The sequence below is a fragment of the Mus musculus genome, chromosome 4 (genome assembly GCF_000001635.26).
Source record: "Mus musculus strain C57BL/6J chromosome 4, GRCm38.p6 C57BL/6J".
Taxonomy (NCBI): domain Eukaryota; kingdom Metazoa; phylum Chordata; class Mammalia; order Rodentia; family Muridae; genus Mus; species Mus musculus.
The window spans coordinates 93,465,730-93,481,706 of record NC_000070.6 but is presented as its reverse complement, the minus strand read 5'-3'; the positions used below and the strand labels follow the sequence as shown (position 1 = coordinate 93,481,706).

Here is a 15,977-nt window from a genome sequence, read left to right as displayed (position 1 = left end):
TGATGGAAATACTTCAAATCTACTTTCTTACTAATGATTTTTATCATGCTGATTATTAGTTCCTCAAAATTTATTCATCTTAGTATCTGAAATGTTAAACACTCTGCCCAACTTTTCCACATCTGCACCCATAAACACCCAAGACTTCCCCATTTTAACACATTGATGCCGTAGTTTCCACACTCTGGTGTTATTTTTATCAGTATCTGCCACATTCTCACTACAGCTGCTTGAACAGGCAAATTAGAAGAAGTGGTAGTATCAGACTATTGTGTGAGCCACTGATAGGGAAGAAAGAGCCTGTGCAGAAACATTTTCATCTGATTTCCTCAGTGAGTAAGCAGCTATAACAAGTCCAGCCACAGCTGAAATGGGAGCCTTGAAGCCACCTTGAAAGTAGAGACTGAGAAGAGGATACACAAGATGTGACTGTCCTTGGGCAAGATACATAGCATCATCAAGGTATTGTTAACAAAAATGAAACGAAGAGCTATGGTTGCTCTTAAGAGACTAATTTTTCAAAGTTCATAACAATTTGCTTAAATATTGGGTAAGAGATGGCTTCTGTTCTTCAAAGGCATACTTTATGACCATTGGAATATTATAGGTGTCTGTAAGAAATTATGTTAAAAATAAACTAAGACTTTCTACTTTGTATATGTGAACAAATTTCCAAGTGTCTGTAAATTTGTTAAATGATTACTAATAATATATAATGATAAATATCATTACACACAGTAGAAAAAATTGGAGTAGTGGATATAACTTAAGGTTTTGTACATAATTTCCAAATTTAGTGCCAACTTTACCCAAACTAATACTCAGAAAAATGTTCTCATTTTTTAAAATAGGAAAATGATTTTATTTTGAGAAATATTTTCTCAACACTGAAAACAGAAAATAAAAGTATGTGACCATTTTCAGATTTTTGCGTGCTAGGCCTTTGAAGAGAATTGTTTCCTATACATGAAGTTTTTAAGTGCAATTTCACATTCTTTCTCAAAGGATTCATTCTTTAACCTGGATCATATACAATATGAATATAATATATAATATAACACATAAAAATCTAAGACTCACTTCATGTAATATATCAAAACATGATGTATATTACCTACTTTTCTGTCATATTTTATTATGTTTAAGTCAATCAATGAATATTTATTGGAAAATAAGGGACATTTTTGTTTTTCTTTTCATTGATTCTAAGTGGTTGATTCTTTAATACTCTACTAATAAAAACTTTTGGTATTAATCCAAAGGATTATAGTCCAAATATTTTAACTTAAAAAGCTCTTGAATTTTCCTCTGATATCTCAAAATATCCAGTATGGCATCTCCTACTTCTTGGATCTTTTGTAGATCACTAACTCCTCATGAACAAAAGGATTCCTGGTGGCAATCCTAGTGCCAGTGTTTGGCCGGCAAATTATTTCTGATTATGTAAATGTTAAAACAGAAGACAGAGCTTAATCTGTAGAAATAAAAGCTTATGGCACTTAAGGCATTTCTTTCTTCCTCCTCGTCCTCCTCCTCGTCCTCCTCCTCGTCCTCCTCGTCCTCCTCGTCCTCCTCGTCCTCCTTGTCCTCCTCCTCCTCGTCTTCCTCCTCCTCTTCGTCCTCCTCCTGCTCCTCCTCCTGCTCCTCCTCCTCCTTCTCTTCTTCTTCTTCTTCTTCTTCTTCTTCTTCTTCTTCTTCTTCTTCTTCTTCTTCTTCTTCTTCTTCTTCTTCTTCTTTTAATATATTAGATGTTCCATAAATAGCCTTTGGGAAATGCTGTGTCAGAGAATGTTCATGGTTTTATACTGAGCTTCAGAGCTCAGCACTGTTGATTAAGAAAGAAGTTATGCACTGTAGAATAAAGCTAGATAAGTAAGTCATTGACCATTCTGTTATCTATGCTGAGGAAGATCACTTTCATTTCTTCCCTGTTCTCAGATGCAGCCCACAAGGATATTTGCTAGACTGCCAAGAGTTTCGCCATAGCAGAATCTACTAAAAATTTTTGGGAAAAGGACAACTTGAAATTTCAGATCTTTATAGGCTACATTATTGGGTATGAAAATCTTCAGGTGTTCAACACCAACTACTTTTAACATGTGTTGTCATTTGAATAGTTGTGATCCCTAAAGACTCGTGTGTTTCAAAGTTTGGCCCCATGGGGAGTGGCGATATTAGGAGATGTACCCTGTGTGAAGAAATATGTCATGGTGGATGGGCTTCAGTGTTCTATTGTGCTCAAGCTCTACCCAGTGTCGAATCCAGTCCCCTTCTGATACTTGTAGAACTCTTGCCTCCTCCAGCCCCATGTCTCCCTGCACACCGCCATACTTTCCACCATGACAATAAAGAGCAAATCCTCTGAAAGTATAAGCCAGACCTAATTAAATGCTCTCCTTTATAAGAGTTGTCTTAGTGGGCTCTGTAGGTTCCCTCTCTCTATTGTTGGGCATTTTGTCTAAGGTCCCTCCCTTTGAGTCCTAAGATTCTCTCACCTCCCAGGTCTCTGGTGCATTCTGAAGGGTCCCACCAAACTTCTATCTCCCTAGGTTGCCTGTTTCCATTATTTATGCTAGCCCTCAGGGCTTCAGTCCTATTCCCTCACCCAATACCAGATCAAGTGAGGGATGTTGTTGCCATCCCACAGTCACAACTCTGATCCATAATTATTCCTATATGAAAGAATTACAGGGATGGAGATGGAGAGGAGCCTGAGGAAAAGACGGTCCAGTGACAGGCTCAAAGTGGGATCCAGCTCAAGGGGAGGTCCCAAAGCCTGACACTATTACTGAGGCTGTGGAGTGCTCACAAAAAGGGAGCTAGCATGGCTGCAGTCTGGAAGACCCACAAAGCAGCTGAAAGAGTCAAAAGCAGATGTTTGCACCCAACCAATGGATAGAAGCAGCTGACCCTGTTGTTGAATTAGGGAAGGCTGAAAGAAGAAGCTGAGGAAAAGGGCAATCCTGTAGGAGGACCAGCAGTCTTAATTAATCTGGACCCCTGACCAGGAAGCATACACCAGCTGATATGAGGCCCCCAACACACATACAGTAGAGGACTTCCTGGTCTGTGTTCATTTAGAGATGATGCACCTAACCCTCAAGAGACTGGAGGCCCAAGGGAGTTTAGAGGTCAGGTAGGGGGGGGGGGGGGGAGTCATCCACGTGGGAGACAGGGGGTGGGGAGGAGGTATGGGATGTAAAACAGTCGAAGGGTTGATGGGTGGTAGTGGGGAAAACAAATGGAGTGTAAAAAATTAATTAATTAATTTATAAAAAAGAAAGAAAATATAAGAGGAAAAAATAGAGTTGCCTTAGACACAGTGTCTCTTCACAGCCATAAAATCCTAATAAATAGACCATTTGAATATATGTATGACACCTGTACGAAGTAACATAACATGTAGACATCTGATAGAATCATCCAAGTATTGTACTATAAATATATATATTTAAGAGTACGCTTTTCAGCACATTTTAAAAGTAATGTTGGAGAAGATGAGACCAAGAGAAACCAAAGTGATGAAAGTACTTCCGAAATCATAAGCCCAGGTATAGATGGAAAAATAAAGAATGGAATATTTCTTTTTTTATTGGATATTTTCTTTATTTACATTTTAAATGTTATCTCCTTTCCCAGTGTCCAACCCCAGCCTCTCCCCCTGCTTCTATGAGGTTGCTCCCCAGCCCACATATCCACTCCTGCCTCCCTGCCCTGGCATTCATGTACACTGGGGCACCAAGCCTTCACAGGACCAAGGTCCTCTACTCCTATTGGTACATGAGAAGGCCATCCTCTGCTGCATATGCATCTGGAGCCATGGGTCCCTCCATGTGTATTCCTTGGTTAATGGTTTAGTCCCTGGGAGTTCTGGGGAGCTAGGGTTGGTTGGTAGATATTGTTGTTCTTCCTGTGGGGTTGCAAACCCCTTCAGCTCCTTTAGCCCTTTCTGAGATTGCCTACTAGCACTGTAGTTTGAAAATCTTGTTTGGAGGTTCTTTGCTACTTGAATTAAGCCAGAGTTTTGTTTTTTTTTTAAGAATGGAACAGTGTTCTCTAGACCCTTAGTAAAACATGTAATGAAAAGCAGTCACCAGAATGAAGTTCTGAAGGGAGCAGCAGAGGTCTGGTTCAGGGCACCTCATCCTGGGCTGGCTCAGAGTGGACCTCTTTTTATTTGTCACCTCCCACTCATTTCCTGGCTTAATTTGCCTTCAGACCTCTGGCTTCATATTCCATTCCCAATACTGCACTTATATCCCTGTACTTGACAGCCAATTTAACATGCCTGGCCTCTAAGACCTTGCCTCAGCATTATACTCCCCCTTGGAGTATCTGATCCAGGCTGTCTATGGGGAACTTGGACAGGTAGTATCTGTCTTGTACATTTTAAGAGGAAGAAAGTAGAGTGTCTAAGAATGCCTTTATGGGTAGAGCATATTTATTTCAAGACAGCACTTTATTAGGGCTATAAACACTGCAATTAATCATGCTCTATGTTTTGTGGTATGCAAATGCACACACACTAAAAGGAAGATTCCTTAGAACACAAGCTATGAATCAAAGTACACTTGTGACACGCTTCAAAATGCTGAAGGGAGGGAACGTGCTTTGAAAATAGTACAAATTCAGTTTGTTCACTTGTACTTACTCCACAGTGTCAGGCCAGTTCCTTGGGCTCTTAGAACAAAGCTACAATAGAAAAAAAATGAATTTCTGCTTGGCCTTTAATCTCATGGGATACAGTTAGTAATAGGAACTTACTGTTATTCAATTTACATGTTTAAATACTATAAAATATTTATAAAATTTACATCTTTGGGCACCCGGGAGAGCCATCTTTGTTCTTGGATCCTGCCGAGACTTGTCTGTGCAGGTGAGAGTGTGGACTACAGAAGCTAACAGCTTCTGGGAAAGGCAGAAGCCACAGAGCTTCTGAGGCAGATGCCGTTTTGGGCTCCAGACATCAGGGCACCTTCCCTGCCAGAGGAGAGGTGTCTGGCCCGCCCGGGAGGGCTTTGCCTGAACACTCAGGGGAGCCATCTTGGCTCCCAGATCCCTCTGAGACTAGTCTGTGCAGGTGAGAGTGTGGACTACAGAACCTAACAGCTTCTGGGACAGGCCCTGTTTCGGGCCTTCATCTTCTGCCAGGAGGCAGGTCCACATACCAGATATCTGTGCACCTTCCCTACAAGAGGAGAGCTTGCCTGCAGACAGTGCTCTAACCACTAAAACTCAGGAGAGAGCTAGTCTCCCAGATCCGATGATAGAGGCTAACAGAACCATGAGAGGAACCAGCTCTAACCAGAGACAACTATAACAACTAATTGCAGAGATTACCAGATGGCAAAAGGCAAATGAAAGAATCTTACTAACAGAAACTAAGGCCACTCACCATCATCAGAACCCAGCACTCCCACCTCAGCCAGTCCTGGGCACCCTAACACACCCAAAAAGCTAGACCGACATTTAAAAGCATATCTCATGATAGAGGTAGAGGACATCAAGAAGGACTTTAATAACTCACTTAAAGAAATACAGGAGAACACTGCTAAAGAGTTACAAGTCCTTAAAGAAAAACATGAAAACACAAACAAACAGGTAGAAGTCCTTAAAAACAAAACAAAACAGGAAAACATATCCAAGCAGGTGATGGAAAAGAACAAAATCATACTAGACCTAAAAAGGGAAGTAGACACAATAAAGAAAACCCAAAGTGAGGCAACGCTGGAGTTAGAAACCCCAGGAAAGAAATCTGGAACCATAGATGCGAGCATCAGCAACAGAATACAAGAGATGGAAGAGAGAATCTCAGGTGCAGAAGATTCCATAGAGAACATCGGCACAACCATCAAAGAAAATGCAAAATACAAGAAAATTCTAAGTCAAAACATCCAGGAAGTCCAGGACACAATGAGAAGACCAAACGTACGGATAATAGGAGTAGATGAGAATGAAGATTTTCAACTTAAAGGGCCAGCAAATATCTTCAACAAAAATTATAGAAGAAAACTTCCCAAACCTAAAGAAAGAGAAGCCCATGAACATATAAGAAGCCTACAGAACTCCAAATAGACTGGACCAGAAAAGAAATTCCTCCTGACACATAATAATCAGAACAACAAACGCACTAAATAAAGATAGAATATTAAAAGCAGTAAGGGAGAAATGTCAAGTAACATATAAAGGCAGGCCTATGAGAATTACACCAGATTTTTACCAGAGACTATAAAAGCCAGAAAATCCTGAACAGATGTTATACAGACACTGAGAGAACACAAATGCCAGCCCAGGATACTATACCCAGTCAAACTTTCAATTAACAAAGATGAAGAAACCAAAGTATTCCATGACAAAACCAAATTCACACATTATCTTTCCACACGAATCCAGCCCTTCAAAGACTAATAACAGAAAAAAAAAACAAAAAAAACAATACAAGGTCAGAAACCACATCCTAGAAAAAGAAAGAATGTAATCCCTCAACAAACCTAAAAGAAGACAGCCACAAGAACAGAATGCCAACTCTAAAAACAAAAATAATAGGAACAACAATTACTTTTCCTTAATATCTCTCAATATAAATGGACTCAATTCCCAATAAAAAGACATCCCAATAAAAAGACATAGACAAGCAGACTGGCTACACAAACAGGACCCAACATTTTGCTACTTACAGAAAACCCATCTCAGGGAAAAAGACAGACACTACCTCAGAATGAAAGACTGGAAAACAATTTTCCAAGCAAATGGTCTGAAGAAACAAGCTGGAGTAGCAATTCAAATATCTAATAAAAACAACTTCCAACCCAAAGTTATCAAAAAAGACAAGGGGGAGGGCACTTCATATTATTCAAAGGTAAAATCTTCCAAAAAGAACTCTCAATTATGAATATCTATGCTCCAATGCAAGGGCAGCCACATTTATTAAAGAAACTTTAGTAGAGCTCAAAGCACACATTGCACCTCACACAATAATAGTGGGAGACTTCAACACACCACTTTCATCAATGGACAGATCATGGAAACAGAAACTAAACAGGGACACAGTGAAACTAACAGAAGTTATGAAACAAAGGATTTAACTGATATCTACAGAACATTTTATCCTAAAACAAAAGGATATACCTCATGGTCCAAAGTGGACCATATAATTGGTCACAAGACAGTCCTCAACAGATACAAAAATATTGAAATTATCCCATGCATCCTATCAGATCACCATGGACTAAGGCTGATCTTCAATAACAACATAAATAATAGAAAGCCAACATTCATGTGGAAACTGAACAACAATCTTCTCAATGATACCTTGGTCACGGAAGGAATAAAGAAAGAAATTAAAGACTTTTTAGAGTTTAATGAAAATGAAGCCACAACATACCCAAAACTATGGGACACAATGAAAGCATTGCAAAGAGGGAAACTCATAGCTCTGAGTGCCTCCAAAAAGAAACTAGAGAGAGAACACACAAGCAGCTTGAGAACACACCTAAAAGCTCTAGAATAAAAGGAAGCAAATTCACCCAAGAGGAGTAGACAGCAGGAAATAATCAAACTCAGGGGCAAAATCAACCAAGTGGAAATAAGAACTATTCAAAGAATCAACCAAAGGAGGAGCTGGTTCTTTGAGAAAATCAACAACATAGATATACCTCTAGCCAGAATCACTAGAGGACAAAGGGACAGTATCCTAATTAACAAAATCAGAAATGAAAAGGGAGACATAACAACAGATCCTGAAGAAATCCAAAACACTATCAGATCCTTCTACAAAAGGCTATACTCAACAAAACTGGAAAACCTGGATGAATTGGGCAAATTTCTAGACAGATAGCAGGTACCAAAGTTAAATCAGGATCAAGTTAACAATCTAAACAGTCCCATATCTGCTTAAGAAATAGAAGCAGTCATTAATAGTCTCCCAACCAAAAAAAGGCCAGGACCAGATGGGTTTAGTGCAGAGTTCTATCAGACATTCAAAGAAGATCTAATTCCAGTTCTTCACAAACTGTTCTACAAAATAGAATCAGAAGGTACTCTACCCAATTCATTCTATGAAGCCACAATTACTCTGATACCTATAACACAGAAAGATCCAACAAAGATAGAGAACTTCAGACCAATTTCCCTTATGAATATCGATGCAAAAATACTCAATAAAATTCTGGCTAACCGAATCCAAGAACAGATCAAAACAATCATCCATCTTGACCAAGAAGGTTTCATTCCAGGAATGCAGGGATGGTTTAATATACAGAAATCCATCAACGTAATCCATTATATAAACAAACTCACACAAAATCCACATAATCATCTCATTAGATGTGGAGAGAGCATTTGACAAAATAAAACACCCATTTATGATAAAAGTCTTGGCAAGATTAGGAATTCAAGGCACATACCTAAACATGATAAAAGCAATCTACAGCAAACCAGTAGCCAACATCAAACTAAATGGTGAGAAGCTGGAAGCAATCCCACTAAAATCAGGGACTAGAAAAGGCTGCCCACTTTCTCCCTACTTATTCAACATAGTACTGGAAGTCCTAGCCAGAGCAATTCAAAAACAAAACGAGATCAAGGGGATACAAATTGGAAAGGAAGAAGTCAAAATATCACTTTTTGCAGATGATATGATAGTATATATGAGTGACCCTAAAAATTCCACTAGAGAACTCCTAAGCCTGATAAATAGTTTCAATGAAGTAGCTGGATATAAAATTAACTCCAACAAGTCAATGGCCTTTTTCTACACAAATGATAAACAGGCTGAAAAAGAATTTAAGGAAACAACACCCTTCTCAATAGTCACAAATAATATAAAATACCTTGGTGTGACTCTAACTAAGGAAGTGAAAGATCTGTATGATAAGAATTTCAAGTCTCTGAAGAAAGAAATGAAAGAAGATGTCAGAAGATGGAAAGATCTCCCATGCTCATGGATCGGCAGGATCAATATAGTAAAAATGGCTATCTCGCCAAAAGCAACCTACAGATTCAATGCAATCCCCATCAAAATTCCAACTCAATTCTTCAACATATTAGAAAGGGCAATCTGCAAATTCATCTGGAATAACAAAAAATCTAGGATAGCAAAAACTTCTCAATGATAAAAAATCTGCTGGTGGAATCATCATGCCTGAACTAAAGCTGTACTAAAGAGCAATTGTTATAAAAACTGCATGGTACTGTATAGCAACAGACAGGTAGACCAATGGAATTGAATTAAAAATCCAGAAATGCCCACACACCTATGGTCACTTGATCTTTGACAAGGGAGCTAAAACCATCCAGTGGAAAAAAAGACAGCATTTTCAACAAATGGTGCTGGCACAACTGGCAGTTATCATGTAGAAGAATGTGAATTGATGCATTCCTATAACCTTGTACTAAGGTCGAATCTAAGTTGATCAAGGAACTCCACTTAAAACCAGAGACAGTGAAACTTATAGAGGAGAAAGTAGGGAAAATCCTCGAAGACATGGGCACAGGGGAAAATTTCCCAAATAGAACATACTTGTGCTGTAAGAACGAGAATCTACAAATGGGACCTCATAAAATTGTACTCACTTATAAGTGGATATTAGCCCAAAACTTAGGATACCCAAGATATAAGATACAATTTGCTAAACGCATGAAACTCAAGAATGAAGACCAAAGTGTAGACACTGTGCCCCTTCTTAGAATTGGGAACAAAACACCCATGGAAGGAGTTACAGAGATAAAGTTTAGAGCTTAGATGAAAGGATGGACCATCTAGAGACTGCCATACCCGGGGATCCATCTCATAATCAGCCTTCAAACGCTGACACCATTGCATACACTAGCATGATTTTGCTGAAAGAACCCTGATATAACTGTCTCTTGTGAGGCTATGCCGGGCCCTAGCGAACACAGACATGGATGGTCACAGTCAGCCATTAGATGGAACACAGGGCCCTCAATGGAGGAGCTAGAGAAAGTACCCAAGGAGCTAAAGCTTTCTGTAACCTTATAGATGGAACAACAATATGAACTAACCAGTACCCCCCAGAGCTTGTGTCTCTAGCTGCATATGTATCAGAAGATGGCCTAGTTGGTCATCAGTGGAAAAAGAGACCCATTGGTCTTGCAAACTTTATATGCCTCATTACAGGGGAATGCCAGGGCCAAGAATTGGCAGTGTGTGGGTAGGGAAGTTGGGGAGGGAGGGTATGGGGGACTTTTGGATAGCATTGGAAATGTAAATGAAGAAAATACCTAAGAAAAATAATAATAAAAAAAGGAAAAGAAAAAATTTACATCATTGAAGTGTTGATTTGGGGATTTTGGGTTGTTTTTGGTTGGTTGGTTGGTTGGTTTGGTTTTGTGGGTTTTTTCTGTTTTGTGTCTGATGAAGTCTCTAGGAACAAATGGAATTTCATTGATTTTTGTGGCTTGGAAGTGGAACTCCAGATAGTCCATCCTTTTGTCTCAGCTCCAAACTTTGTCTCTGTAACTCCTTCCATGGGGGATTGTTTCCAATTCTAAGAAGGGGCAACGTGTCTACACTTTGGTCTTCGTTCTTCTTCAGTTTCATGTGTTTTGCAAATTGTATCCTATATCTAGGGTATACTAAGTTTCTGGGCTAATATCCACTTATCAGTGAGTACATTTCATTTGAGTTCTTTTGTGATTGTGTTACCTCACTCAGGATGATGCCCTCCAGGTCCAAACATTTGCCTAGGAATTTCATAAATTCATTCCTTTTAATAGCTGGGTAGTACTTCATTGTGTAAATGTACCACATTTTTTTGTATCCATTCCTCTTTTGAGGGGCATCTGGGTTCTTTCTAGCTTTCGGCTATTATAAATAAGGCTGCTATGAACATAGTAGAGCATGTGTCCTTCTTACCGGTTGGGACATCTTCTGGATATATGCCCAGGAGAGGTATTGCAGGATCCTCCGGTAGTACTATGTCCAATTTTCTGAGGAACCGCCAGACTGATTTCCAGAGTGGTTGTACAAGCTTGCAATCCCACCAACAATGAGGAGTGTTCCTCTTTCTCAACATCCTCGCCAGCATCTTCTGTCACCTGAATTTTTGAAATTAGCCATTCTGACTGGTGTGAGATGGAATCTCAGGGTTGTTTTGATTTGCATTTCTCTGATGATTAAGAATGCTGAACATTTTTTCAGTTGCTTCTCAACCATTTGGTATTCCTCAGGTGAGAATTCTTTGTTTAGCTCTGAGCCCCATATTTTAATGGGATTATTTGATTTTCTGGAGTCCACCTTCTTGACTTCTTTATATATATTGGATATTACTCCCCTATCTGATTTAGGATAGGTAATGATCCTTTCTCAATCTGTTGGTGGCCTTTTTGTCTTATTGACGGTGTCTTTTGCCTTGCAGAAGCTTTGCAGTTTCATATAGTTGTCCCTTGTGAGACTAGGCCGGGGCCTAGCAAACAAACAAGTGGATGCTCATAGTCAGCTATTGGATAGATAACAGGGCCCCCAATGGAGGAGCTAGAGAAAATATCCAAGGAGCTAAAGAGATCTGCAACCAGTGCAACAACATTATGAACTAACCAGTACCCAGGAGCTCTTGACTCTAGCTGCATATGTATCAAAAGATGGCCTAGTCAGCCATCATTGGAAAGAGAGGCCCATTGGACACACAAACTTTATATGCCCCAGTACAGGGGAATGCCAGGGCCAAAAAGTGGGAATAGGTGGGTAGGGGAGTGGGGGGTAGGGTATGGGGTACTTTTGGGATAGCATTGGAAATGTAATTGAGGAAAATACGTAATAAAAAATATTTTAAAAAAGGAAGTGAAACTCCATTGTTCTCAGATACCTTTTTTCAGTAATAAAAATAATATAAATAACCCTAAACATATTACATAATAAAATTATTTGAATATCACTTACATATTGCTATGTTTAGTCTTCGTTGTCAGCTTGACACAGTTTGAAATCACCTAGAAGAGTCTAACTGATGAATTAGAATTATCATCGAGTTGACCTTTTGGCATTTCTGTAGATAACTTTCTTGATAGCTAAATGATGCAAGGCAAGCTAACACATAATAGTGGTACCATTTAATGAATTGAACTCTGGACTATATAAAAGTGGTACAAACTACCTGAGTAAAAAGCAAATGAGCAAGCAAGGAAGAATCCATCCTTTTCTTCTCTGCTCTTGACTACCTGGAAAGTTCTAAGATCCTGCCAAACATGCCTATCCTTCTGTAAGATGCTTTATGTCAGGGTATTTTATCATAGCAACTGAAACTAAGCAAGAACAGGCTCAGTGCCTTTCTACCTGTGTTTCTCTTCACATGGGATGTCTTCTCTCTATGCATCATGTAGATCATTCTGCTCATTGTTCTGACCTCCCAGCCAATGTGACCCTTGATGCCCTTCCAGTGACTAGATAGGTTCAAAAAGTTGATGCTATTTGGTTCCTAATTCTTGTAGCCCACTTCACCTCTAATGTTTGTATCATCAGGGATCTAGCATTTATATAATTATGTCTTCTTTCATAATATTCATACTGTTGATTCAGAGATCATGCTTTGAGAATTACTGAACCAGTATAAAATAAAAACATAAAAGTAGTATCATATTTCCCTCTATTGTCATTAATCCTTCAGTTTAGTGGCACACATTAGCATATATGTTCAATTGTTTAGTTGTTATTAAAATAGTTTGTAGCCATGTTACTAGATTTTTTTAATGAAATAAAACATATATTTAACCACCTATTCCTTGTCTACATATATATTTAATAAATGTTTTAAACATAATCCTATCATCATAAATTCTTTTTATGTTTTATTTTGTTTATTAATTGTTCTCTCATATAATAAACTTCAACTGCAACTTCCCCTGCCTCCTCTCCCCACAGTCCTCTCTCCCATTCCACCTCCCCCATATCCACTGTTCCTCCATTTCCTTGCATAAAAACACAGTTATATGAACCAAACTTTACATAACAATATGTAAAAAGGCTAGGCATATTCTTTGATATCAAGGCTATTTCTATAAACCCTCTGAGTCCTAGCTAGCAAATAAAATCTAAGAGTCTAAAGAAAGTACCAGGCATTTTATAGGAAACATTACTGTGTAATAGTGGAACTAAAATTACATAATACCATACCCAATAAGAAAAAGCAAATAAAGCAAATAGTAAAATAAAGTGTAGGATAGTTGCTATGTAAACAAAACTACTAAGCTCATGACTAAGAAGGAAGATGAAACATGTCATCTCAGAGCAGGTGAAAGTATTAAAATGTATAGACAAGGTTTTAAGATAGTAATTGTAATTATATTCATGTCTTCAAAAACATAAGTCATGACATAGAATACATTTTTAAAACCCATTAAAACTTCTAGATGTTGTGATAGTAAAAGAAAAGTAAACATGGTATATGGATAATTAACTTGTGGAGACTATTGCTTCATCATTGCTGTGAAGCAACACATGACAAAGGGCTACCTAGGAGAGGGCGGAGTTATTTGGAGTTACAGTTGAAGGGAATATAGAGCATCCTCAATGGACAGGCATGTGAGTAGGAAGCAGGAAACTACTCACACTGTGTCTGTGCAGGAATCAGAAAGAAGAAGAAGAGTGGTTTCCCACTCACATCCCTCTTGGTGTTCAGTCCAGTACCCTACTTCATGGAATTCTATTGTCACTAAGGGCCAACTTTCCCAAATACCCTCAGAGACACAATTCAAAGGTAGTGATTCTCAAACCATTTAATTCAAAAATGAAAATTAACCATCACAGAGGCCTACTAGTAGAAATAATTGAAACTATAGAACTTGAAGAAAATGGGTTTAAAAATTAACAGATGGTCTGTGATCTGTGGGACAATTTCACATGCCTAATGCCAAATGTAATAACATTTGGCTGAAAGCCAGAGAGGAGAGCAGAAATTATGTATAAATAATGTAGTTGTGAGAATGTTAACCCCAAGTTTCCCACCCATGATGCATTCACTCCACTGTGGGGTTTTGAATGAGAAATGTACCCTACACTGTAGGCTTATGGATTTGAACACTTGGTCACCACTTGATGGTTCTGTCTGGGGAAGTTATAGAACTTTCAGGATGTGGAGCCTCACAAGAGGAAGTATGGCTTGGGGTCGGTGGTGGGAGGGGCAGACTTTGAAAATTTATAGCTTTCCCAACATCCAGTTCATTCTCTGTTCACTGAATGCAAAGGGAAATATTATCTCTGAGTTTCATCTCAGGTATTCTGCCCCTAAGGACAACTCATTTGGAAACAGAAGCACAAAGAAACTCTTTCTTTTAGAAATTGACTAGATCAAGTGTGATACTTCATGAAAGCAACAAACATTAACTATAAAACCACCTTTTGGCTATCTGGAGAACTATACAACAGGAAAGGCAGCCTCTTTCTTTTACCAGGTTATTGTTCTTTGGTCTCCAAAAATGAGTATCATGATGAACATGGAGGGACTAGAAGAAAATAGAGCACTGTGAAAGATCCTAAACCCAAACTACATCTTTCTAGACTAGCTGTTTCTCTCTTACTGGGACTCAAGAGAATGGTGTACCATTTTGTGTCTGTTGCTTGAAACAGAACAATGTTCTATTAATAAAACTGAGAATTAATGCTGAAGACTACACCATGAATTAGCCACTAGATAGAGGGATGTTTAAATTGCAAATTACTTTAAAAGTCATTAGCTTAATAAAGTAAAATATTCACCCTATTAAGAAGATTAACAGATGTTTTTATGTTTAAAGTAAAATATTTGATGCTGTAATGTAATCCTGTTTTTCTTAACCGTTTTGCTCTCTCTCTCTCTCTCTCTCTCTCTCTCTCTGTGTGTGTGTGTGTGTGTGTGTGTGTGTGTGTATGTATCTAGTTAGGTATGTTAGATTTCTTTTAAAAGGTTATTTTTTGTTTTGTTTTATTTTGTTTTCCAAGACCATTGATGTATTTTTCTCAATACTAGCTTCAATCTTCAATAAATGGCATTTTGAAGTATTTTTCCATGAGGCTTCTCTAAGGCACAAGCGGAAGTCTTAAAGAATCTGTGGGAGTAATACAAAGAAAAGGCCATTTATTTATTTATTTATTTTACATCCAGCATGGCACAGGAAGATTTGTAACCACAAAAAAGCATATTTAATTAATGCAGCTTCAATCTATGAGTGGGACAGAGGATAACTATGTTTTGTTTTGGTTGATCTTTTCTTTTTACTTAGATTTCTTTGAAGAGAGTTATTTTTGAGCCATAAGCAATATTGCCATAAACAATGAATAAGACTTGTATGAGAAAAATAGTATAGCTTCAATGTTTGCAAAAGCAAACATCCTTACAGCCAGGAAGAAAACATTCTCTTAAAACTGCTGCAATTTGAAGTTTCTTCTTAAGATTTGTTTCTAGTTGATTTATTTTTTTCAAGCAAAATAATGTGGAAAACAGGTAGCAGGTGGGAAAATATGAAAAACTTTCTTGATTTAAGTGACTACAGAGAAGAGGGACTTTAATTGAAGAAGAGGAGGAGAAAGAGAAGGAGGAGGACTGGGGGAAGAGGAAGGGGGAGGGAAGGAGGAAGGAAGGAAAGGATGGAACCAGGGTAGGTGTGAGGAAGGGAGGGAGGGAGGGAGGCAAAGAGGGAGGAAAGGAGGAGGGGATAAATTAGGTATGACTCCCTGAAGGAGAGACAGCCTGCCCTCTAATTTGAAGTGAGGAGTTGTGGTCAGTGAAACCCCTGTTTCTATTTGGAAACTGCATTACAGCTTCCTCAGACCTGTGCAATACAAGAAGCACCTCCTCATTTTACCTTTTAATCTTATTACTAGCTTCTGATGTTTTTTTCTTCCCAGGACCAGACCAAAAAAACAAAAACAAAAACCAAAAAACAGCAACATAATAATTAGAGGAGAGTGAGAAGAATGAGAGAGAATGAGAAGAGGGAGGCAGAGGGAGGAGAGAGAAGAGATAAATGAAGGAGTCGTGGGCGTG

At 38.5% G+C, this 15,977-nt stretch overlaps 1 long non-coding RNA gene across 5 annotated transcripts in view; it reads left to right on the top strand.

Annotated features, from left to right (window-relative positions):
• The first annotated feature begins 311 nt into the window (after nt 1–311).
• Nucleotides 312–15,977, top strand: part of Gm31828 — a 110,896-nt gene continuing 95,230 nt past the window's right edge. For 4 of the 5 annotated variants that reach the window (XR_867908.3, XR_376394.2, XR_376396.2 and 1 more), the window contains exon 1: nt 312–462. This is a non-coding gene — a long non-coding RNA (predicted gene, 31828). Of the gene's footprint in view, nt 463–1,938; nt 2,057–15,977 lie in introns of all 5 variants that reach the window. The other variant, XR_376395.2, reaches the window with a different exon arrangement.